The sequence below is a fragment of the Podarcis muralis genome, chromosome 17, assembly GCF_964188315.1.
Source record: "Podarcis muralis chromosome 17, rPodMur119.hap1.1, whole genome shotgun sequence".
In the NCBI taxonomy this organism is placed as follows: domain Eukaryota; kingdom Metazoa; phylum Chordata; class Lepidosauria; order Squamata; family Lacertidae; genus Podarcis; species Podarcis muralis.
Genome location: NC_135671.1, coordinates 27,568,316 through 27,592,142, shown reverse-complemented (window position 1 = coordinate 27,592,142; position 23,827 = coordinate 27,568,316).

The following is a 23,827-nucleotide window of genomic DNA, read 5'->3' as shown; positions in this document are numbered from 1 at the left end:
GCCTAGGGCTTGCTGATCAGAAGGTCGGCGGTTCGAATCCCCATGACGGGGTGAGCTCCCATTGCTCAGTCCCTGCTCCTGCCAACCTAGCAGTTCAAAAGCATGTCAAAGTGTAAGTAGATAAATAGGTACCGCTCCGGCGGGAAGATAAACGGAGTTTCTGTGCGCTGCTCTGGTTCGCCAGAAGCGGCTTAGTCATGCTGGCCACATGACCCAGAAGCTGTATGCCGGCTCCCTCGGCCAACAAAGCGAGATGAGCGCCGCAACCCCAGAGTCATCCGCGACTGGACCCAATGGTCAGGGGTCCTTTTACCTTTACCTTTACACTTATTTGAGAAGCACCACCAGTGCTCATGCAACTTTTTCCTTTTCCTTATCTGCAGTCAGGTTATATTCATCTTCTTTATTTAGGTGGCAAGAGGGTTGTGAGTAGTGTTGCCAGGATCAGGCTGGAGGATTGTAGTGTGTCTTGATCAGTTGCTAGTTTGAGGAGATCACCCCAAACTGATGATGAAGCAGCTGAAAGCAGAATGGTTGTGTTGTAAGGACAATCCAGCCCCTAAGTCAAATGGGTTGAGGTCATTGCTGAAGAATCTTGTCCACAGAAACCAGACTGGAGAAGGAAGAGAGGTTGAAGCAGAGCTTTGCCAGATCAGGAAAAACCAAGGAGGAACATTGTGTAGCCATCAACCCTAAAGACCCAAGATGAGTTGCTGGAGGATAAAAAGGGGCCATTCAAATGTCCTTTTCGTTGTGCATCCCTGGTTATTTATGCTCATGATAGTACTAGGATGGTTCTAGGTCAGGGGTCTGCAACCCGCGGCTCCGGAGCCGCATGTGGCTCTTTTACACCTTTGCCGCGGCTCCGGGGCGGATACTAGCGAGGGGAGGAGGCGCATTGTGCGCCCCGACACTCCCCACTGTGGTGGGTGCTGTACTGGCTGTGACATCGCATGGGGGCGGTGCGTGCATTAGTCATGCACCGTCCCGATGTCACCTTCCCGCCCACTGTCAGATCGGAGGGCAGCGGCGTGCATGCAGGTCTATATTTGTTTTAAATGTCGCAATGGTTTTGCGGCTCCCAGTTTTTCCCCCCAAGTGGCTCTTTTTGTCTTAAAGGTTGCAGACCCCTGTTCTAAGTGATCCCACTTTCAATACTGCTTGTGCCTGAAAAAGTTTAGGAGTGGGCTTACTGCTTTGTTTTTAACCAGTGCGTGCCCTGGAATTCCCTGCAGATACAGTCGTATCTCAGAAGTCGAACGGAATCCGTTCCAGAAGTCCGTTCGACTTCCAAAACATTCGGAAACCAAAGCGTGGCTTCTGATTGGCTGCAGGAAGCTCCTGCAGCCAATCGGAAGCCACGGAAGCCCCGTCAGACGTTCGGCTTCCAAAAATAGTTTGCAAACTGAAACTCTCATTTCAGGGTTTGCAGTGTTCAGGAGCCAAAACATCCGAGAACTAAGCTGTTTGAAAACCAAGGTACGACTGTATTCTGTAACATTTCATACCACAAACAATTTGTGGGTTTTTTTGGCCCACTGTTTGCAAGTGTGACAGTGCCCCTCCAGATGGCAGTAACATTGAGGAAGCATCGCCAAACTAATATAGAGGAATGATGTGCAGAAAGTTCGGTTTATTTTTTATTTTATTTTTTATAACATTTTATTAATTTTCCAACAATAACAAAAATGATAGAATAACCTTATAAAATCAAAACAAAACAAAATAAATTGACTTCCCCCATGTCCCTTCATTGGTTCCATTGTTTTTCATCACACCACATGTCAAATGTAAAGTTATAAATCATTTCAGTTACTTATTGTCCATTCATAATTAAATTACAAGTAGTCTCAGAACCCTGCTAATGTATTGACCTGTGTACATTGCTTCTGTATATATGCAATAAAGTCCTTCCAATCCTCCTTTAATTGGTTGTCGTCTCTTCCTCTTAATTTCTTTGTCAGTTTCAGAAAGCTCAATTTAACTCCACTCCACAGTTAATGCAACCACGACATCAGCAGAAAACCACCTACAGAGCGAGACCGACCATGGGTCCATCAAGCCTAGACTTCTAGGTCTCAGACGGAGGTCTTTCTACTTACCTGCTACAAGTTCCTTGTAATGGATTGCGATGATTCAGACAGCCTATTAATCCCCACACCTCCAGTCCCTTCCATATCTGCAGAAGATTTGAGGGCTGACTTTCAACTTCTAGAGCAGTGTTTCCCAACCACTGTTCCGCGGCACACTAGTGTGCCGCGAGATGTTGCCTGGTGTGCCGCGGGAAAAATTAAAAAATTGAAAGATTTTTTTTTTTTAAGTCAAATTTTCGATTGGGGCGCCGTCACTAGATGACCCCTGGGGTTCCTTCCCTCCCTCCCGCTCTGCGCCTCCCTCCTCCTCCTCCTCCTCCGGGGAGGCCCTTCCTGGCTCTCGGCCAAGGCTTGGCGGCTGCCACTCACTCACTCGCTCGCCCACCCGTCCCTCCATCCCTGCACCCGGCCTCTCCCCCTCCGTCCCCAGCGCGGGGGCTGCCGGGATCCGTAGTCCCCTTGCCCTTGGGCTCTGCGCCCGCGCGGGGTGCGCGAACTACGTTTCCTGGCGGGCCGGGCGTTTTGTTTGAAGCGCTCTTCTCCCGGCCATGGAATGAGCGCGGCGGCGGCGGCCGGGCGGGCAGGGGCTCTTCCGCGCAGACCCCGCGCAGCCTGCCTGCGCCCCCGCGGAGATCGGGCAGCAGGATGGAGGCCGGGGATCCCCGCGGAGGCGGAGCGGCGGAGGCGGAGGCTGCCCCCCAGGTAGGGCTGCGTCGGGGTGTGTGTTTATTTTTGCAATGCTGCATCCGCGCCGGAGGGGACGCATCGGACCGCGGGGAGACCCCTTGGCGGGCGTGCAAGGCAATGCATGCGTGCAGGCGTTGCATGGAGTGCAGTGCAATGCAATGGCAACGCGGCGCCCTGCATGCATGCATGCAACTTCCACCGGCGCTCCGGACTTGGCAGGTGAGGGGGGTCCCCAGTGGGCGGCAGAGAGAGCCAGAAGGGCGAAGGGGAGCCGGGGGGGAGCAGCGCTGCTCCCCGAGCCGAGCCCGGGGGGAAACTTCGACGTCGTTGCGCCGGGTGTTGGAAGCGGAGGCTGGCGGGGGCCCCTCACCTGCAAAACCTGGTCACCTCTCATATATTTCGTGCATTGCATTCATCGCCCGCTTTCTCCTCCAAGGAGCTCCCGGGGGCGCGCGTGGTTCTCCCCGTGTTATCCTCGCAACAACAGCCCTGCGAGGTGGGTCAGGCGAGTGGCCCAAGGGAGCACCCAGGGATTGTCCTGGCCAGGTGGGGTGATTTGAACCCTGCTCTCTGCCCGGTCTTCGTCCTCATTTAGCCCCCACATGTGCATGACTGTGCATGACTGAGGTTTTCCCCCCTCGTCTTGGCTATGGTGTGAGTCTGTGCTGTTAATTAATGGGGTTCTGCCTTCGGAGAAGATGAGCCAGCCCTCAAGGAGGTGATTATGTAATTTGCTAGCAATTCATGTCCCTCCCGGCGTGACGCTGCGCGCTGACGTCACGGGGCTGTAATGGTGGTGTGCCTCGAGATTTTTTTCATGAAACAAGTGTGCCTTTGCCCAAAAAAGGTTGGGAAACACTGTTCTAGAGCACAGGTGGAAGTTTTCAGAAGTCATCACATGTCTTCAGAGGCTTTGATGACACTGTCACGAGGTTTGACAATGAACCGGCAGATGTGCCAAGGAAAATTAGTAATGCAGAATACAGCTAAATGCAAAAATGTTCGTCACTTATCTCTTTATACTACTCACTAGCTGTGCTGGAGAGAAAGGGGCTCTCTGCCTCTTAGCACCCCCCCCCCCAATATCTACAATTTAAAGATAAACAGCTATCTTTTTATATGGAGACTCTGTTCGCAAAACATTTTAATAAAATGAGGAAATGTCTTGTTGTATATATATTTAAAATGTCTGGTTTCCTGCAGGCTTGCAACTTTGTCCTGCATCTGCTCTTAATTTCAGAAACTGCCCATCCTGTAACCAGAAACACTTGGAGAGATTCACGTGTGTGCATGCAGACCTACACACACACACACACACACACACACACACACACACACACACACACTGACAGCAAATGCACATGTTAATTTGCATCTGCATGCTTAATTTCCTTATGCAGATTGCAGTAATTGCTTGTAGGAAATTAGAGGGCGCTTTCAGAGAGGGTAAAATTGGCTCCCGAAAGAGGTGCGTAGAAATGGAAAAAGATGAGCCACATGAGAAAATAGGGCGGGGGGCCATCTCCCTGATCGGTTCTGATGGCTGGAATTGAGATTTACCCCTTCAAAGCAGCTGTGTCGATGGTGAACAAAATAGCCGAGTCAGAGCATCCTAGCAGGAGATGGGCCACTCGGATGTGCAAGAAGTCTGTGCAGCTCGTCAAAGTCAAGGACCTGTGGGATCCCATGCGTCAAGCTGAGCTTCTGGCAGCTGTGCTGTCAATAACAGGGAGCACCTTTTTGAGCCTGGTAGGGGAGGTGATATCTTTCCTGCCATTGGACTAGTGGGACGGCATCGATTAGTTTCTTGACCCTGAGGGACACCGCTTGGTGTCTCCGCTAAGTACTGCAGGTGGACAATTGATCTGGGAGAGGGACACTTGCTTCAGCTAAAAGGCACTGCCTGAATTGGTGCAGTTTGGATGAGAGGGGTAAAGTGTGAGAGTTCGAATGCCTCTCGGGCGAGATGCAACAAAGAACCGACATGCAGGAAGGGTTGAGCAATCGTTCTGAAACTGCCTTCAGGTGTTCCTCAAGGGGAGATGGAGCAACTCCTCTCCAATGACACCTGACATTTGGACCTTTTTAGCTACGATAAGAGATGTGGGTGGTGCTGTGGTCTAAACCACAGAGCCTAGGGCTTGCTGATCAGAAGGTCGGCGGTTCGAATCCCCGCGACAGGGTGAGCTCCTGTTGCTCGGTCCCTGCTCCTGCCAACCTAGCAGTTCGAAAGCACTTCAAAGTGCAAGTAGATAAATAGGTACCGCTCCAGCGGGAAGGTAAACAAGGTTTCCATGTGCTGCTCTGGTTTCACCAGAAGTGGCTTAGTCATGATGGCCACATGACCCAGAAAAACTATCTGCGGACAAACGCCGGCTCCCTTGGCCAGTAAAGCAAGATGAGCGCCGAAACCCCAGAGTCGTTCGCAACTGGACTTAACAGTCAGGGATCCCTTTACCTTTAGCTACCATAAAAGGTGGAAGAGAAGGGATATGACTGAGATGTATCGAATAAGGCGTGGCAATTGAAAAAGTGGATAGAGAGAAAAAAATCTCTTATAACGCTGGAACTGGGAGCCGTTGAATAAAGCTAAACATTGGAAGATTCGGGACAGAGGACTTTCCCACACAGTGCAGAATTCTACTGGGGACTCTGCTCCCACAAAAAGCAGTGACAGCCACCAACTTGGATGCCTTTGAAAGGGGAATAGACAAATTCAAGGCTACCACTGAATACCAGCCATGGTTGCTATGTTATACATCCGCAACCTGATGTGGTCTTTCCCAGAATGGCAGAGCTGGGGAGTGTGCTCAGGGTCATCACTGTCGTGCTTTCTCCCGACTGAAAGTGCAGAGTGTTTGAGGTCTGGGACATTCGCAGGGAAAACAAAATGCTTGTTTACAAAGCCATTGTACTACCAACCTTACTGTCTGCTTGTGAAACATGGATCACTTATAAACACCATCTCCAACTCCTCAAAAGATTCCATCAACTGTGTCTCCGAAAATTTTTACACATCACTTGGGAAGGCAGGCGAACTAATGTCAGTTTGCTGGAAGAAGCAAAGATCACCAGTGTTGAAGCAATGATTCTTCAACATCAACTTCGTTGGACTGGTCATGTTGTGAGGATGCCTGATTATCGTCTTCCAAAGCAATTACTTTATTCTGAACTTAGAAATGGAAAGCTTAATGCCGGTGGTCAACAAAAGAGGTTTAAAGACTCTCTCAAGGCAAATCTTTAAAATGTAGTATAAACACCGACAACTGGGAAACACTGGCCTGTGAGCATTCCAGTGGGAGAACAGCCTTTACCAAAGGTGTCATGGGCTTTGAAGACACTCAAACGCAAGGAAGGCACACTTGGCAAATCCACACTGTGATCAACTCCCACCTGGAAACCAATGTCCCCACTGTGAAAGGACATGTGGATCCAAAATTGGCCTCTACAGTCAAGTACGGAATCACTGTTAAATCCGTGTTTATGGAAGACAATCTTACTCAGCTACAAGTGATTGCCAAAGAAGCAGCAACTCATGTTCAGCTTCCCAGAGGCATTCCTTGCACCCTTGGCAAAGACAGTCCCCTTCTTCCTCCTCCCCCCACCTGAAGAAAATCACTTTACCACTTTACCAATATGTGAGAAGGACGGGAAGCTTCTCCCATGTTTGAGCTCACCGCGAGAGCAGCAATGTGGCACTACACGCATGCACCGTAGACTCCATAACCTGATAGGTCATTTTTGCAACTCACCCGGGGCTGTGCCAATAGGAGCCAGATTCGCCAACCCCAGGTACACCTTTGGTCGTCACCACAGAGAAACCGAGACTATTTCCTGAAACAGACCCCTAACCATCACTGCAGCTGCCCACTGAGGGTGAAACCTCTCATAGTGAGCAAACCGCTTGTGTCTGATCGCTGACACTTATGGCTCTATGCTGTTCCTTCATGTAGAAACAGCGTCCCGAGGTTCCTTGGAAGCTCAGTGGGATCCTTCCATGATAAGATCTGTAATGGCAGATGAAAGATCTGCAGCTGCATATAGAGAAACAGGTGTCAGCTGTTGTTCTTCAAAAGTGGGACATTCTGGGATCAAATCAGAAACCGGGACAGCTTCTGAAGTTCCAGACCTGCCCCTGGAAAATTGGGGCACTTGGAGGTGTCTCAAACTTTGGGATTGTTGAAATATATGCCACCAAATGTAATCGATTTGAATCGTGCGACTCAAATTGGGTCTACTGCACCCAATTTTTAAAAGCAATGTAGACTAAAGTCGCTTCTGGGGTCCCTCTGGGATTAAGCCTCATTCGTTTCCTAGCAGGTCCACCCCTGGGTTTGGCCAGTTACAGACAATTTTATATTTTTAGTATTCCCCTCTCCTCTGATTCTGGCCTGGTGGAAAACCATAACTATTTATTTATCACGTTTACGTCCTTCCAAGGAGTCCAAGGTGGTATTCACGGTTCTCTTCCACCCCATTATATTTTCATCACAACCTTGTCAGGTAGGTTTAGTTGAGAGACTGCAACTGGCCCAAGGTCACTGGGTGAGTTTCATGGCTGAACCTTGACTGCCCAGATCGTAGCCCAACACTCAGACCACGACACCAGACAATGTGCCTTATATCTCTGGGCAAGATTACAACCAGTTATATCCATCCCATCTCTGTGAGCCAGGCCGGGTTGTATTCCTGATCCGTTTCAGGTGGGCTTTTCATGACTCAGGCCTTTCCAAAATTTTAAGTGGGTAACTACATTTGTCCTCCTCCTTTTTTTATCCTGATGCTCATCTGCAAGCCTCTTCCTCCAAAGCACGTTTTGTGCTATAGAGCAGGTACGAGTTTTGTTCGTACACCAGCAGAGTAATTCAACTGCAAGTTTCTCCCACGTTTGCAACAACGTAGAGAAAACCAGCGCACTTTCCTTTGCAGTTGTGCCCTTCGTCATTCTCCATTGCTCGATCCGAAGCCACAAACCCCTTTTTAAAAATGGGCACCACACAACAGCAGCAATAGCAATAGAAATCCTACAGTAAATTCATTTTGTCTGCTGTCGGAACTCCTGTACAGAATTCTGGGTGGCAGGCGCTGGCTGGCGTTGCATACAAATGAGTCTTGTGAAAATCACATGGACTTAGGTAAAGAACAAAAGCAAACAGACTTCAAAGGGAGAGTACCGAGGGTGGAATATCCAGCCGCTGCACACCAGGGGTTCAAAAGATCTAGTGCTAACAAATTGCATTATTATTTTTATTTTTAAAAGCTGGCCCGATGGTTTTTGCCACACTTTCTTTCTGTGGCAAAGGAGAAAACTATACAGGAGCGTACATGTGCACCTTGGTAGCTGAACAAAAACGGTGCTTAGAAACAAAACCCCGTTCTTTGATATCCTTTGGGCTACAACCGCTGTTGCTACACTCTGTTGTTCCCCGAATTTCCCAGAGACGCAAGAGAGGTCCCTGCCCACCGTGTCAGGCTGGCTTAGAGAGAGAGAGAGAGAGAGAGAGAGAGAGAGAGAATCACAGCCAGGCAATCTGAATTGGCTGGTCCTAAATGAATTCTGGCCACTTTCCCAAAGATTAGAAGCATGGCTGGGCTTCCTTTTTCTGTTTTTCCTCTTTCTAGTCAACCACTGATGTGTGCATAGACTGCAAAGATGTGGGAGGGAGCAGGGGGGCAACTCTCTGACTACCCAGCATCCTCCCCCCCTCCAAATTTGTTCTATTCAACCACCTCCCACCCCTCCTGTAAAAAGACTGAAAAGAAGGGAGGTTAACAAGATTTTTATTTTACTTTTTTTATAAAAAAAAAAGAGGGGGGAATAATCTTGTTTCCCTTTTCCTCCCACCCTGCATATTAGAAAACATATTAGAATGAGAAAGAGCTTTTTAAAAAACACGACATCGCTCCTGTGTTAGTAAATGACCCATTAGGAAAACTTCATTGCTCTTCAATTGAGTGCAATCCGAAGGTTGGCAACTTGCATGTTTTGCATCATGAATCATGTGGTCTTAAATGCTTTCTAAAAGCTGCTACTGCTGCTGGGGTGGGGAAGGGGTTGTTTTTTTGTTTTCTTAAAAAAAAACAAAAACACACCCCACGACTTCCTTGTTTCTCTTTGCTCCAAAGATCTTGGAAGGCAAGAGAATGAGATGTAAAAAGGAAAGCATGCAAACCTGCCCATGGCCAAATTACTACAAAAGACACCCAGAAACGCTCTGGAGAACAAATATAAGACAGTTCTTGTTGGTTATCACTCATCTACATAAGACAAAAAAGGGCGGCACAAAGCAGATGATGTACCTGATTAAAAAAAGAGAGAGAGAAAAAGTAATTCTAACATTGTCTGTCTGCTGAGGCTCACCTGTGGCTCTCTAAATGTTGCAGGATTGCACCTCCCACCATCCCATCAACCATGCTACCTGGGGATGATAGAGTCTGGAGTCCAGCTGTATCTGCAAGGCCACACATGAGCCGCCCCTCTTCTCCAGAGAGACTTTGTGTCCATTTCCCCCCCAGCCTTCCCACGCTTGGACCTGTCTGCAGAACTGCTGAATAGTTGGGAACTATAGCATTAAGCTCTAGTAACCCTCTCTTGTGGGACGCTGGTGGCGCTGGTGGAGCCTAGGACTTGCCAATCAGAAGGTCGGCGGTTGGAATCCCCATGATGGGGTGAGCTCCCATTGCTCGGTCCCTGCTCCTGCCAACCTAGCAGTTCGAAAGCATGTCAAAGTGCATGTAGATAAATAGGTACCGCTCCGGCGGGAAGGTAAACGCCGTTTCCGTGCGCTGCTCTGGTTTGCCAGAAGTGCCTTAGTCATGCTGGCCACATGACCTGGAAGCTTTACGCTGGCTCCCTCGGCCAATAAAGCGAGATGAGTGCTGCAACCCCAGAGTCGACCACGACTGGATCTATCAACCACAACTGGACCTATCGGTCAGGGGTCCCTTTACCTTTAACCCTCTCTTACCCCTAAACGACAGTTGAGAGGGCTTTGTTGGGAGAAGGAGAGCAGAAAAGAGATCTCCATCTTTGCCCCATCTTTTTTCTCCCATTGTCTGCTTCCCACAGACCCCACAAAAATGTGCACTGTTGATTTTTAAAGTGGTGAGGACTTGCTTCATGGCCCACGAAGTGCAGTTTGGGTAGCCTCTGGGTGTATAGTGGACCACAGTCACATAAAACATTTGTTTCATTTATTTTCCCAGAGGATTTGTTGTCTCAAGGCTGTTCCTCACAAAACTTCTTGCAATCGGGTGCGGATGCTTGAATATTGAAAATGTTCGTGTTGTCCTGTTGCACCCTTTTCTCAGCATTTTTTGGGGGGAGTTTAAGTCCCTCCTAGCATGATGAGAAAATAAATGACGTGTGTGTGTGTGTGTGTGTGTGTGTGTGTGTGTGTGTGTTTAAAAAAGAAAAAGCACATGCAGAATGCTTAGCCCTACCAGGCAAGGAATACCAAGCAAAAGCTGCAGATTCTCCCAATTGTTTATTGAAGGTGCAAGAGAGACTGAATGGTTGCAAGAACATTTCTTCACTTTGCCAGGCTCAGGGGCTATACAACCGTATGCCAAGAAGCCACATTCCATAGCACTCCTTGCAGAGAAGTGAAGAGCTCTTACTCATTAGGGAAAGGGTTATAGCTCAGGTGCAGAGCAGAAGATCCCAGGCTCAGTTCCTGGCCTTTCTAGGTAGGACTGTGAGAGACCTCTGTCTGAAATCTTGGAGACCTGCTGCCAGACAATGAAGGCAGCAATGTCTAGGCAACACGATGACCATATACATACATAATAGACAATCTTTATAGAATTCCTTCAAATCATAACAAGTGCAAAACGAAATCCTTAGTCTCAAAGTCTCTGAAAATCTTTAAATGAAGCGAGGTACCAAACTTTGTGGGGACATGGGTGGCGCTGTGAGTTAAACCACAGAGCCTAGGGCTTGCTGATCAGAAGGTTGGCGGTTCGAATCCCCGCAATGGGGTGAGCTCCCGTTGCTCGGTCCCTGCTCCTGCCAACCTAGCAGTTCGAAAGCATGTCAAAGTGCAAGTAGATAAATACCGTATTTTTCGCTCTATAACACGCACCCGACCATAACACGCACGTAGTTTTTAGAGGAGGAAAATCCGTATTCATGCCACCCGTAGGCATTCCCTCCATAACACACACAGACATTTCCCCTTACTTTTTAGGAGGAAAAAAGTGAGTGTTATGGTGCAAAAAATACTGTAGGTACCGCTCCGGCGGGAAGGTAAACGGCGTTTCCGTGCGCTGCTCTGCTTCGCCAGAAGCGGCTTAGTCATGCTGGCCTCATGACCCAGAAGCTGTACACTGGCTCTCTCGGCCAATAAAGCGAGATGAGCGCCGCAACCCCAGAGTCGGCCACGACTGGACCTAATGGTCAGGGGTCCCTTTACCTTACCAAACTTTGTACGATGAAAGACAAGCTGTGAAGCTTTGTGTATTCAGCAAATATGATGTCCAACACTGAACAGTGATTCCGTATATTGACTACTGTTTTGTAGAATTCTTCGTCAGCGTGTTGGGAGGATATAGAATTGCTTCATAAACCTATCTTATTTCAAATGAATGTATGTAAATGAAAATATAAAATCCTGTGGAACTAATGAGCACTGTTCCACAGCATTATGAAGCAATTCTCCAAGGAAGGAATGTCCACCACTTCCCGAGGGAGACCATTCCACTGTTGAACAGTCTTGCTGACAGAGAGTTTTTTCTGGTGTTTAGTCAGAATCTCCTTTTGATTTGGTCTGCTCAGCTCAACCTCAACCCCAGAGTTGTCTGTGACTGGACTTAACTGACAGACAACTCTGAGGTTGAGGTGCTCATCTCGCTTTACTGGCAGGGGGAGCCGACGTTTGTCCGCAGGCAGTTTTTCCGCGTCATGTGGCCAGCACGACTAAGCCTCTTCTGGCGAAACCAGAGCAGCGCACAGAAAGCCATTTACCTTCCCGCCACAGCAGTACCTATTTATCTATTTGCACTTCATGCTTTCAAACTGCTAGGTTGGCAGGAGCTGGGACCGAGCAACGGGAGCTTACCCCATCGTGGGGATTCGAACCACCGACCTTCTGATCGGCAAGCCCTAGGCTCTGTGGTTTAGACCACAGCGCCACCCGCACATGATATTAGGTGGGTACAATTATATTCTTTGCAATGAACCGAATTGACCTTTCAACAAGTGATGTTCTTGCTCTGATGCTAGTGCTGGTGCAAGAATTTAATCAAATACTGCCCAATAGGTCTTCCAAAATTACCCTACTCTCTTCAGTTTTCATGAAGGTCAGACATTTTAAATCCCCCATCTTTTACTGTAGGTACTATTTAAGGGTGCACCTGAGCAGAAGCAGGGTTTTTCTGCAGGTTAGTCGGATTTTGGAGGGTTTTAAAAAAATTATTGGAGTGACTGGGCATGTGTCGGTTGTGTGTTTAGTTCTGTGTAAGGTAAAGGTAAAGGTACCCCTGCCCGTACGGGCCAGTCTTGACAGACTCTAGGGTTGTGCGCCCATCTTACTCAAGAGGCCGGGGGCCAGCGCTGTCCGGAGACACTTCCGGGTCACGTGGCCAGCGTGACAAAGCTGCATCTGGCGAGCCAGCGCAGCACACGGAAACGCCGTTTACCTTCCCGCCGGTAAGCGGTCCCTATTTATCTACTTGCACCCGGGGGTGCTTTCGAACTGCTAGGTTGGCAGGCGCTGGGACCGAGCAGCGGGAGCGCACCCCGCCACGGGGATTCGAACCACCAACCTTTCAATCAGCAAGCCCTAGACACTGAGGCTTTTACCCACAGCGCCACCCGCGTCCCTGTGTAATGTGTAATGGGAATGATTTTGGCGATTGCTTTTTGCAATTGCTTTTTTTTTTGTAATTGAGGTTTTCTAAATGATATATATGGTAACAATGTCACATATCCATGTTCGATCCATGTATTTTGATGTTTCCTATAAGAATCGCTTCTGTGCTTCTTAGGTATATTGCTTGGAGATAGTTATGGCTGAATTACATTTCTTAAAATGTGGAATTAGCAGTAGAATTTAGTTTTGAATGTGGGAACTGTAGTTTACTCCTCACAGAGCCACAATTCCCAGCACCCTTAACAAACGACAGTCCCCGGGATTCTTGCGGAGAGGAGGGTCATCGGTTTTTAATGTGCGGCGCATGAGCATGCTCAAACTTTTCAGGGAACAACATGTTCTCTTGCCCACTCTGAATTCCGAGTGGACATCAGATGAGTCACGGTTTGAATGAAGTGCTGCCAAGCCTCTGGAATACTGCTGTCCGGAGGATCGTTTGCAGGGAGGGCAAGCCGTAATATTTGCAACATGTTTGAATGTGTTTCCACTGACGGATCGCACACATGGAAAGAGTGCCATGCGAATGGCCCTGCAGGCAAGCTAAGATGCATTCTGGCTCTTTTGCTGCTCCCCCCCTCCAGAGATCTCCAGTTTCAGGAGATCTGTGGCCAAAGTGAGTTCGGTGTTATTAATACACAGCCAACAGCTTTTATCAGCTCACTCCAGGGAACTCCTTTTTCCTCCTTCCTCTCCCCCACCAGACCCATTAAAAACGGTGAACCAGCTCCATTTTATCAGGTGTAAAGTAAAGGGCCTCGCATTGTTCTGAGAGATGAAAGCCGCTGGCTTGTTTGATGTCGTACTTAAATACGGTTTTCTTGTCTGCATGAGGTGTGAACTGAAAATGGCCGATTTCACGTTAGCTCCGTGTCCCGGGTGGCGGCCGGCTTGGCTGCCTGCTCAGAATGACTTGGCAAGAGCATCTGTCCGCTTCAGAAATCCTCTTGCGATGCGTCCCACCATGAAGATATCGAATAATTCCTCCTTTGTCCCACGGAGTGGCTTTCACAGCGATGGGGATGAGCCGGCTGGACCTGACTCTAGGACGCTTGTTAAACTCTTTTGGAGCAAGTCAGGGAAAAGATTAAAGGGAGAATACAATCTGTGCAAAGCGGTAGCCCTGACTCCAAAGAAGCAGATGATCTAAGGGGAGGAAGGAACTTCTCTTTTAAACTGGAGACTCGACATGCAATGCAAATGATTCCATATGCAGCTGCCACTGGCAGGCAGCCACCCGCCTGCAGAAGGATAACGTCAAAGCAACAATTCTGAACCCTGAAGCTTAGCGACTTCAAACAAGGGAAAGCGGGGCGGAGAGGCACAATTCTTTCCAGCGAACTCTTTCCATCCCTAAATGGTGCTGATGACCTCACCGACTACAGCTGTCCTCTTCAGGCTCCAAGGCTCTCCTTCCAGCAGGCCACATCTGGCGCTGTCTGTGTGTTCATACCTGAGATGGGAAACAGCTGGGGCATGCCATCTCTGAAATGCAAGCCACCCAGTTCCTCCAACTAGTCTTAAATCTCCTTCGCCACTCTCTCTCTCTTTCTGCACACAATGTTCATAACTATGGGTGATTTATTTAGATAAAACTATCTGACTTTTGGACGCGGGTGGCGCTGTGGGTTAAACCACAGAGCCTAGGACTTGCCGATCAGAAGGGCAGCGGTTCGAATCCCCACGACGGGGTGAGCTTCCGTTGCTCGGCCCCTGCTCCTGCCAACCTAGCAGTTCGAAAGCACGTCAAAGTGCAAGTAGATAAATAGGTACCACTCCGGCGGGAAGGTAAACGGCATTTCCGTGCGCTGCTCTGGTTCGCCAGAAGCGGCTTTGTCATGCTGGCCACATGACCCAGAAACTGTACACCAGCTCCCTCAGCCAATAAAGCAAGATGAGCGCCTCAACCCCAGAGTCGGTCATGACTGGACCTAATGGTCAGGGGTCCCTTTGCCTTTTATCTGACTTTTAGAAGACATCTGAAGACAGGTCCTGTATGGGGAAGTTTTTAATTTTTGATGTCTTAACTGTGTTTTAATTTGTGGGGAACTGCCCAGAGTGGCTGGGAGAACCCATTCAGATGGGCAGCAAAGATGATGATGATCAGTGGCGTAGCGTGGGTTGTCAGCACCCGGGGCAAGGCAAGTAATTTGCGCCCCCTAACCCGTGGATTTGCCCTAACCCCAGATGTTGCGCCCGGTGCGGCCGGCCCCCCCTGCACCCCCCACGCTACGCCACTGATGATGATGGCTTTGGGGAGGGAGAAAGAGGCAAAAAAAATGTATTTGGGACAGGCAAAGCATTGACACATTTTGGGTACCATTTCTCCCTTCAATGTTGAGGGTGTTCATCTGATATCTTGTACCTGTCTACGTTGTCTATACTTGCATTCAGACACTGTGAGAGAGCTTACATGTGCTGATTTTAAACGTTGCCACATTGGGCCGTCTCCTTAAGAAGGTGGCCTTTCGCTCACATGTTGCTCTGTCTCTAAAGTGCCTCTGCATGGCTTTGACCATGTGCAGTTTTCCTTTATTATAATAATAAAAACTTCTATCCCACCCATCTGGCTGGGTTTCCCAACCACTCTGGGCGGCTCCCGACAGAATATTAAAAACAGAATAAAACTTCAAACATTAAAAACTTCCCTAAACAGGGCTGCCTTCAGATGACTTCTAAAAGCCAGGAAGTTGTTTATTTCCTTGACATCTGATGGGAGGGTGTTCCACAAGGCAGGCGCCACCACCGAGAAGGCCCTCTGCCTGGTTCCCTGTCACTTCACTTCTTGCAGGGAGGGAACCGCCAGAAGGCCCTCGGAGCTGGACCTCAGCGTCCAGGCTGAACGATGGGGGTGGAGATGCTCCTTCAGGTATAGGGACGAGGCTGTTTAGGGTTTTCAAGGTCAGCACCAACAATGTGAATCGTGCTTGGAAACATTATGGGAGCCAATGTAGGTCTTTCAGGACCAGTGCTATATGGTCTCAGTGGCCGCTCCCAGTCACCAGTCTAGCTGCCACATTCTGGATTAGTTGCAGTTTCCGGGTCACCTTCAAAGGTAGCCCCACGTAGAACCCCTTTGCTTCTCTTCCTTCCGCAGGAGTGTGTGTGGTGCTTAGACTGAACTTTCCCCCCCTCAGAAGCTCCAAACAAATCTGGGTTGAGCCTGCCTGGTAAAAGAGGAGGGAGGGAGACTGCAGAATCTTCTTCCAGTTGTTTTGTCTCCCTGCACATTAAACAACCTTGGAAATATCAGTCTTCTGCATCGAGAGGGAGCCTACATGAGTAGAAGCAGACCAGACCCCTTCAGACAATCGCCCTCCAACTTGCAGAGCAGGCAGGCTGGGAGCAGAGCTAGCACACCTCCCTCCATTGCATGTCAGTTTACCCAATTCCCAAAACACTTCCTTTTCATCTTTCATTTTGCTTTCTGGAATGGTAACAATGACAGCAACAAGCAATGGCATTGTGGATAACAGTCAAACACCTAATGAGTGAAAAGAACACATTTCTCTTATGCTGGTAATTCTGATAAGAATCTTAAAATTTTTATATCGCCCCAGCAAATCTGTTTAGTTGGAATGGGCGGGGTATAAATATATTATTATTATTATTATTATTATTATTATTATTATTATTAGACACCATTGGTTTAAGTCTCAGCCTCTGGAGCTGGAGAAAACAAGCATATTTCTACATGACAGATCTTCCTTGATAAAAAGCTGTTTCACACAGAGTCAGATGACTGTATTGCTCACAAAGAGCGAGAGGGCAGTAAATTCCACTGTTCAAAGTGGGATTTAACTCTTTATTGGCAAAAACACAATCTTCACAGACTTGACTGAGGGTCAGGCCTGATGAGCACAGCCGCTCATCCCTAGTAGGTCTTACCCCATGAACCACTTGCCAAGACTGAAAGTCCTCACAGCTGTCTAAGGGTGAATCTACACACTGGGGAAAACAGCAATGCTATACATAAGTAAGAAATTAAATCATTATAACAAAAACCAAAAACAAAAAAAACCACTATGTAAAAATTGCATAGAATTTTTTGCTCTCCAGCGCCACCTGGTGTTGCATGTTTATAACACCTTCAAAACATTGCCTTTTGACTAATGTAGCTGAGTCCTTAGTCCACTCCCTTCCGAGGCTTTTTCCAAGCAACCAGAGACTGCGCCTGCATGAAGCCTGTCACTGCTCTACCCGTTTCAGCCCTCTTTTGGTTCTGGGAGACAAAGTTGGGAAGGGAGCTCATTGCAGCAGGAGGGGGAGGCATCTGTGCCTCTCCACCAGGCAGTCTCATCACTGCTTCCTATCTTCCCTGCTTCAGTTTCTGCCTCTTATTATGGACTCCTTTCCTCCGACACTTCTTCTCCCTCTGACCACTCATGGTCATCCCACCACCAATCCCAGGGCTCAGAGCCTTCTTCCCTTGGTGGTTTCCCAGCTGGTTCCTCTCCCCATTCCTCTGCGTCCAACCAGTCCCTGACAGTTGCCTACACTAACTGACAGTGGCTGCCCAGTGTTTTTGGCAGGGAGTTTCCCCCAGTCCTACCTGGAGATGCTGAAGGATGAACGGAGGGCCTTCTCCACACAAAGCAGATTCTCCACTGCTGAGCTCTGCTATGGGAGAGGCTTACTTAGTTGTCATCCTCCTCTGTAAAATCTTGGGCAACTGACCTCATGGACCAGTGCCATGGCCATGTGCACCTCCTGGTCACCTCTCTAGACCAGCAAAATGTCTTCTAGACCAGCCTTCCCCAACCTCGTGCCCTCTAGATGTTTTGGACTACAAATCACCCCCTGCTGGCAGGTGCTGGTGGGAGTTGCAAGCCAAAATAGCACCAGGTCTGCAAAAGCAGCTCTAGCAGTGGTCTGCAGTGATTTTATTTTTTATGTAGGGGAACAGTTAGGGCCAGAGGCACCAGCTTGCGAGGGTGATGTTGAACATGTGAGCATCACACCTCTCTCCCTCCCTAAGTTGGCCAGAAACTGTGTTGTTGTTGTTGTTGTTGTTGCCGGAAACTACAACTAATCCAGAATGCAGCAGCTAGACTAGTGATTGGGAGCGGCCGCCAAGACCACATAACACCGGTCTTGAAAGACCTACATTGGCTCCCAGTACGTTTCCAAGCACAATTCAAAGTGTTGGTGCTGACCTTGAAAGCCCTAAACAGCCTCGGCCCAGTAGACCTGAAGGAGCATCTCCACCCCCATCGTTCTACCCAGACACTGAGGTCCAGCCCTGAGGGCCTTCTGGCAGTTCCCTCACTGCGAGAAGCCAAGTTATAGGGAACCAGGCACAGGGCCTTCTCAGTGGTGGCACCCGCCCTGTGGAACGCCCTCCCACCAGATGTCAAAGAGAACAACAACTACCAGACTTTTAGAAGACATCTGAAGGCAGCCCAGTTTAGGGAAGCTTTTAATGTTTGATGCATTACTGTATTTTAATATTTTGTTGAAAGCCGCCCAGAGTGGCTGGGGAAGCCCAGCCAGATGGGCAGGGTATAAGTAATAAGTTGTTGTTGTTGTTGTTATATTTATATACCACCCTATACCCACAAGTCTCAGGGAGGTTCAGAGAATAAAATCAGAATATAAAACCACAACATACACAATCAAAACAACAACAACAACCCAATAACCCACCACCACCACGACTTTTCCTCCTACACTTTGTGAAGGAGGTGCCAGGCTGGAGATTTCCTGCTTCCTTCCCAAAGCCGTGAGACCTTTGGGAAGGTGGTGGAAGGGCTCTTGGCCCTGTCAGATATTGCGCCTCTTTCCCTAAGCCAAGCAGAAGCTCCCCAGAGGCTCCAACGGAGGCTCCAGGGGAACATCAATGTAATATTTCAGCATTCACCTTCACACAACTACAATTGTATTTTCCCCCTAAAAATAACAACAAAACAACAATAAAAACTCAACACAGTCTCAGTGATGTGGATACAAATGTGAAAAATGTGAAGAAGAAGAAGAAGAAGAAGAAGAAGAAGTTGTTGTTTATTATTAAAAGGTGAAGGTAAAGGACCCCTGGACAGTTAAGTCTAGTCAAAGGCAACTGTGGGATTGTGGTGCTCATCTCGCTTTCAGGCCAAAGGAGCTGGTATATGTCCACAGACAGCTTTCCGGGTCATGTGGCCAGCAGGACTAAACCACTTCTGGCACTACAGAACACTGTGATGGAAGCCAGAGCGCACAGAAATGCCACTTACCTTTCTGCTGCAGTGGTACCTGTTTATCTACTTTCATTGGTGTGCTTTCCAACTGCTAGGTTGGCAGGAGCTGGGACAGAGCAACAGGAGCTCACCCTGTCACGGGGATTTGAACCGTTGACCTTCCGATCAGCAAGCCCAAGAGGCTCAGTGGTTTAGACCACAGCGCCACCCACGTCCGGTCAAGTGGACATTAGATTGGTAGGAAATACAACGGGGTGGGTGAAATGTTCAGCACCAGCGCTGTGCTCTTTGTGCTGTGTGTTTTTGCTTAAATCATGGCGGAAAGTATCTTGGTACCGCCCAAGAACAGAATTCTGGCTTGTGTGAGTGACTGGTGACATACAAGTTAATTTCATTCTCCCCTCACCAAGCCTTGCGCTGGTGATGCAACTGCATGGCTTGACGCAGCTGCTGCAAGCTGTCTGTCACGACTGCCCAAGAAATCATGCGGCTTTGAAATGAATTAACCTGCACCCTTTCTGCCCAGCGGGGCCTGTAATTAAGCTGTAATTCCTCCCAGATAGTTTTATAGTTCTCCTATTGTAGCCATCTCGAATTCTAAACGGCCCCCCTCCTGACCTTCACCCTTTCCAGATCCTCGTAGCCGCCACCAGAGCGAGATTGTCCTTTTTAGATACTATTTTTATAGACCCTCAGCTCTTTCTCCTTTTCCTGCCCTGAGTGAAGGACGAGCTGCTTGTGTCTCAGGCTTGAATGCTGTGGGGGCTTTACATGGGGAGATAAAAGAGGCTTTAGCCTTGGGTGCTAAGGAAACTCTGCCCCATTCAAACTCTCGGGGAGCCTCGTCGGGCTCATTGTTCGATTTCCAAAGGAAGTATCCTGCCAGGCTCAGCGCAAAGCCCCTTAAAAGCTCCCCTTTTGATGAAACCTCTCAAAATGGATAGCTCAAACCATCCATAAGAATCATAATGTCAAATGGATTTCATGGTAAAATTAGATCTAACATTGGCTTTTGGGAAGTATCGCCATAAACCAACCTTAAAGGGGAGGGGGGATTTTTTATTATTATTTTTGAAGTTCAACTTGAAGGGCGTTTGAGTTTGTGACTGAATGTTTTCAAGGTTTGTTCTGGGGTGGGTGACCAGTTATTTCCCCTCTTGGTCCCAGGATGGATACCTTTTGGAAACAGCTTGCAAAAACTTCTTGTTTACCTCAAGAATTTGAATCTGACAGGCTGTTTGGTTCTGTCTCACTTTCTAAACACGAGGTGGCAAATTTACAGTTGGCATGGGAATTCTAACTTGCTTCAGTTGCTTGTTCTTGGAGTGTTTCTTTTTGAAATAAGCATTATTATTTATGAACAATATTTTTGATATTACTTTATTATTATTGAACAACAGCAGCAACAACAACAACAACTAATAGCATTTTTATTTTATTTCTTTCAGGATTGATAATCTGCTCTGCATTCAGAAAATACTTTAGTGGTGTGCACAAATCAAATACAAAATCATAGAATCATAGAGTTGGAAGAGACCACAAGGGCCATCGAGTCCAACCCCCTGCCAAGCAGGAAACACCATCAAATACCAGTGCTGCTTTGCTAGAAAAAGAGGGGCTGGAACTCACCCCGAATGCCCCACTTTGTTTTCTTATAATGGCAATGGCACCCACCTGAGAGATGCTGGAATTGAGTTCCTGCGAGTTCTGACTGAAAAAAAGCCCTGCATACTACTGGCCATAAAAGAACATGCAAGCACAAATACCCACAAGAACTGTAGTAGCAACAACAGCAAGCAATATACCTACCTATTCAGAATAATAAGAAACAGGTGCACTTTTTCTGACAGTCAGCGGGTGGTAAAGGTAAGGTAAAGGTAAAGGGACCCCAGACCATTAGGTCCAGTCGTGACCGACTCTGGGGTTGCGGCGCTCATCTCGCTTTATTGGCCGAGGGAGCCGGCGTACAGCTTCCGGGTCATGTGGCCAGCAGGACTAAGCCGCTTCTGGCGAACCAGAGCAGCACACGGAAATGCCATTTACCTTCCCGCCAGAGCGCTACCTATTTATCTACTTGAACTTTGATGTGCCTTTTGTCTTTGTCCATGGAGTTTTCTTGGCAAGGATACTGGAGTGGCTTGCCGGTTCCTGCTCCAGGTGGATCACGTTTGGTCAAAACTCTCCACTACGACCTGTCCATCTTGGGTGGCCCTGCACGGCATAGCTCATAGCTTCTCTGAGTTATTCAAGCCCCTTCGCCACGGCAAGGCAGTGATCCATGAAGGGGCCCTGAGTGCTCACTGGAAGGACAGATTGTGAAGCTGAGGCTCCAGTACTTTGGCCACCTCATGAGAAGAGAATACTCCCTGGAAAAGACCCTGATGTTGGGAAAGATTGAGGGCACAAGGAGAAGGGGATGACAGAGGACGAGATGGTTGGACAGTGTTCTCGAAGCTACAAACATGAGTCTGACCAAACTGCGGGAGGCAGTGGAAGACAGAAGTGCCTGGCGTGCTCTGGTCCATGGGGTCACGAAGAGTCAGACACGACTAAACGACTAAACAACAACAACTTTAATGTGCTTTCGAACTGCTAGGTTGGCAGGAGCAGGGACTGAGCAATGGGAACTCACTCTGCCAAGGGGATTCAAACCGCTGAGTGAGTTCCCATTGCTCAGTCCCTGCTCCTAGGCTCTGTGGTTTAACCCGCGTCCCAAGGTAAAGATACCTAACCTCTATTTCAGATCTCATGTGCCTTTTTTCCTTGAGACCACCACTATGTCTTCTGAGAGATAAATCTGCATTTCTAAGCTGCGAGAGTGTGCCACATTTTGCTCCTACGTGCTTAAAAACAAGCTGTCAATCTTACCAACTGCCAAAAAATTGACAAGTGTCTAGATTTGAGACCCCATTCCAAAAGGCTGCACCCGCCCCCATTCCTGCACCCCCAATAGAGCTTGGATATAAAAGCAAATGTTCTTAAAGCAGAGTTGGGTTTTTGCAGTTCGATTTGGAATACAGCCAATGGAAAATCTATAAACTGTACAGTTAATTCCACCCCCCACTCTACTGAAATATATCCCCCCCCCCAAGTGCATTGAAAATGCCACCCTGGTAAGCGATCAAAAACCGCATCTGATCACTTTTATAAGTCATCCTGAACTTGGCAGTGTTTATATTTTAATACTCCGAGAAATAAATCAATATGTAGATTGCTTGGCGCGCTCCATCCTTAGTGCATACTTTTAAGTTTATATTGTTATGAGGATATGCAGTTATAATAGTTTAAAATCTAAGGTAAAGGTAAAGGGACCCCTGATCATTAGGTCCAGTTATGACCGACTCTGGGGTTGCGGCGCTCATCTCGCTTTATTGGCCGAGGGAGCCGGTGTACAGCTGCCGGGTCATGTGGCCAGCATGACTAAGCCACTTCTGGCGAACCAGAACACCGCACGGAAACGCCGTTTACCTTCCCACTGGAGTGGTTCCTATTTATCTACTTGCACTTTGACGTGCTTTCGAACTGCTAGGTTGGCAGGAGCAGGGACTGAGCAACGGGAGCTCACCCCGTCGCAGGGATTCGAACCGCCGACCTTCCGATTGGCAAGTCCTAGGCTCAGTGCATACTAATTAATAAATAACGGCCGCGATATTTTGGGGGGCGTTGTAAGGCCCTCGGAGATTGCCTTTGAAACACGAAGCCCCCTTGGAAATGGCCTAAATAAAAATAAATAAAATATTGGCAAGCCAAAGCTTCACCCAGGAAAGGGAGAGGGCTGAGAGAGGCTGTGGATAAATGTGGGCAACAGCAGCAGTTGAGAGGGAAGTAGTGAGGACTGCACCCAAAAAGGTGGGTTTGGAGGAAAGAGCGTAAGAGAGAGAAGGAGAACTCTTTGAGCCCCCTCCTTATACAGTGGCAGAAGGATTATTCTCATAAGTACCTCCTAAAATGCTCACAAGGAGACAGCAATTCAACCCACTATCTTTTTCGAAATCCAGCTCCCATCCCCAAAACAGCTGCCTCTCCTCTGGAGCTCATGACAGTCCCCTGCTTTGGGTGTTTATCTTTCAGTGAGTGGTTTAACAGGTTTAGGATTTAAGTGGCCGCAGTTATGCTTTGAGGTTAACACACCGTTAGATAAATGGGGAGCGTTTGCCCCTCTCTGTGGCTCACTTGGCCTACTCTGTCTGAAAAATGACAGGGGAGAAGGCACTCTTGGCTCCCTAACAGCCATCATTTTGACTGCAAGCAGCAGACCAGCTTAAAAGGAGACGGAAACAACAAATTCTGAAGGCCCACAACCCACAGAATGAAAGGAACAATCGAATCTGCTCGGCGAATGATAACATCACCAAGCCCTGACGGCTTGAATTCTTTTTGCTGGCAGCAAAGCATGGTGCGCTTGATAGAGACGAACACTGGAGCCCATGCTACATTTAAGCATCTTTGCAACTTGCTGTCATGTCCATGTTAGTAAAAACAAACAAACCTCCACCTTCTAGTTTACAGATTCAGGTGGAACCACGTGGTTAGGACTACTTGCATCAGAGTTGACATGCCTCAAAAGTAATGATGTTATGTTTGGGGGTGTTTAGTTTTGGGCCACTGGCTTAAGTGAGCCTGTACTTACTTAAGTCAGTCAGTTAGTCAGTCATTTCTTTCATATCCTGCCTTTCTTCCAGGAGGACTTGGTTGCATCAGTTTTGAGCAATGAGCGTGAGGAGAAGTACAAAGCTTGTCACAAACATGCTGTCCTTCCAGCCCCATGGCGTGTAGCTTGAAGTTTGTACTTCAGCAACTTTCTCTGTCCCACCACTCGTGGCTCATGCAAAGAGAAGATTCTTCCCCTTCCAAACCATTCAGAAGTAGACTCCATGATGCCCAAGAAAAACCAGTGTATTAACCAGGAGTTCTCCAAGGGCGAGCAGGAGGAGAGGAAAGCAAGGATGGCAAATCCACACCATGATCAACTCCCGCCTGGAAACCAATGTCCCCACTGTGG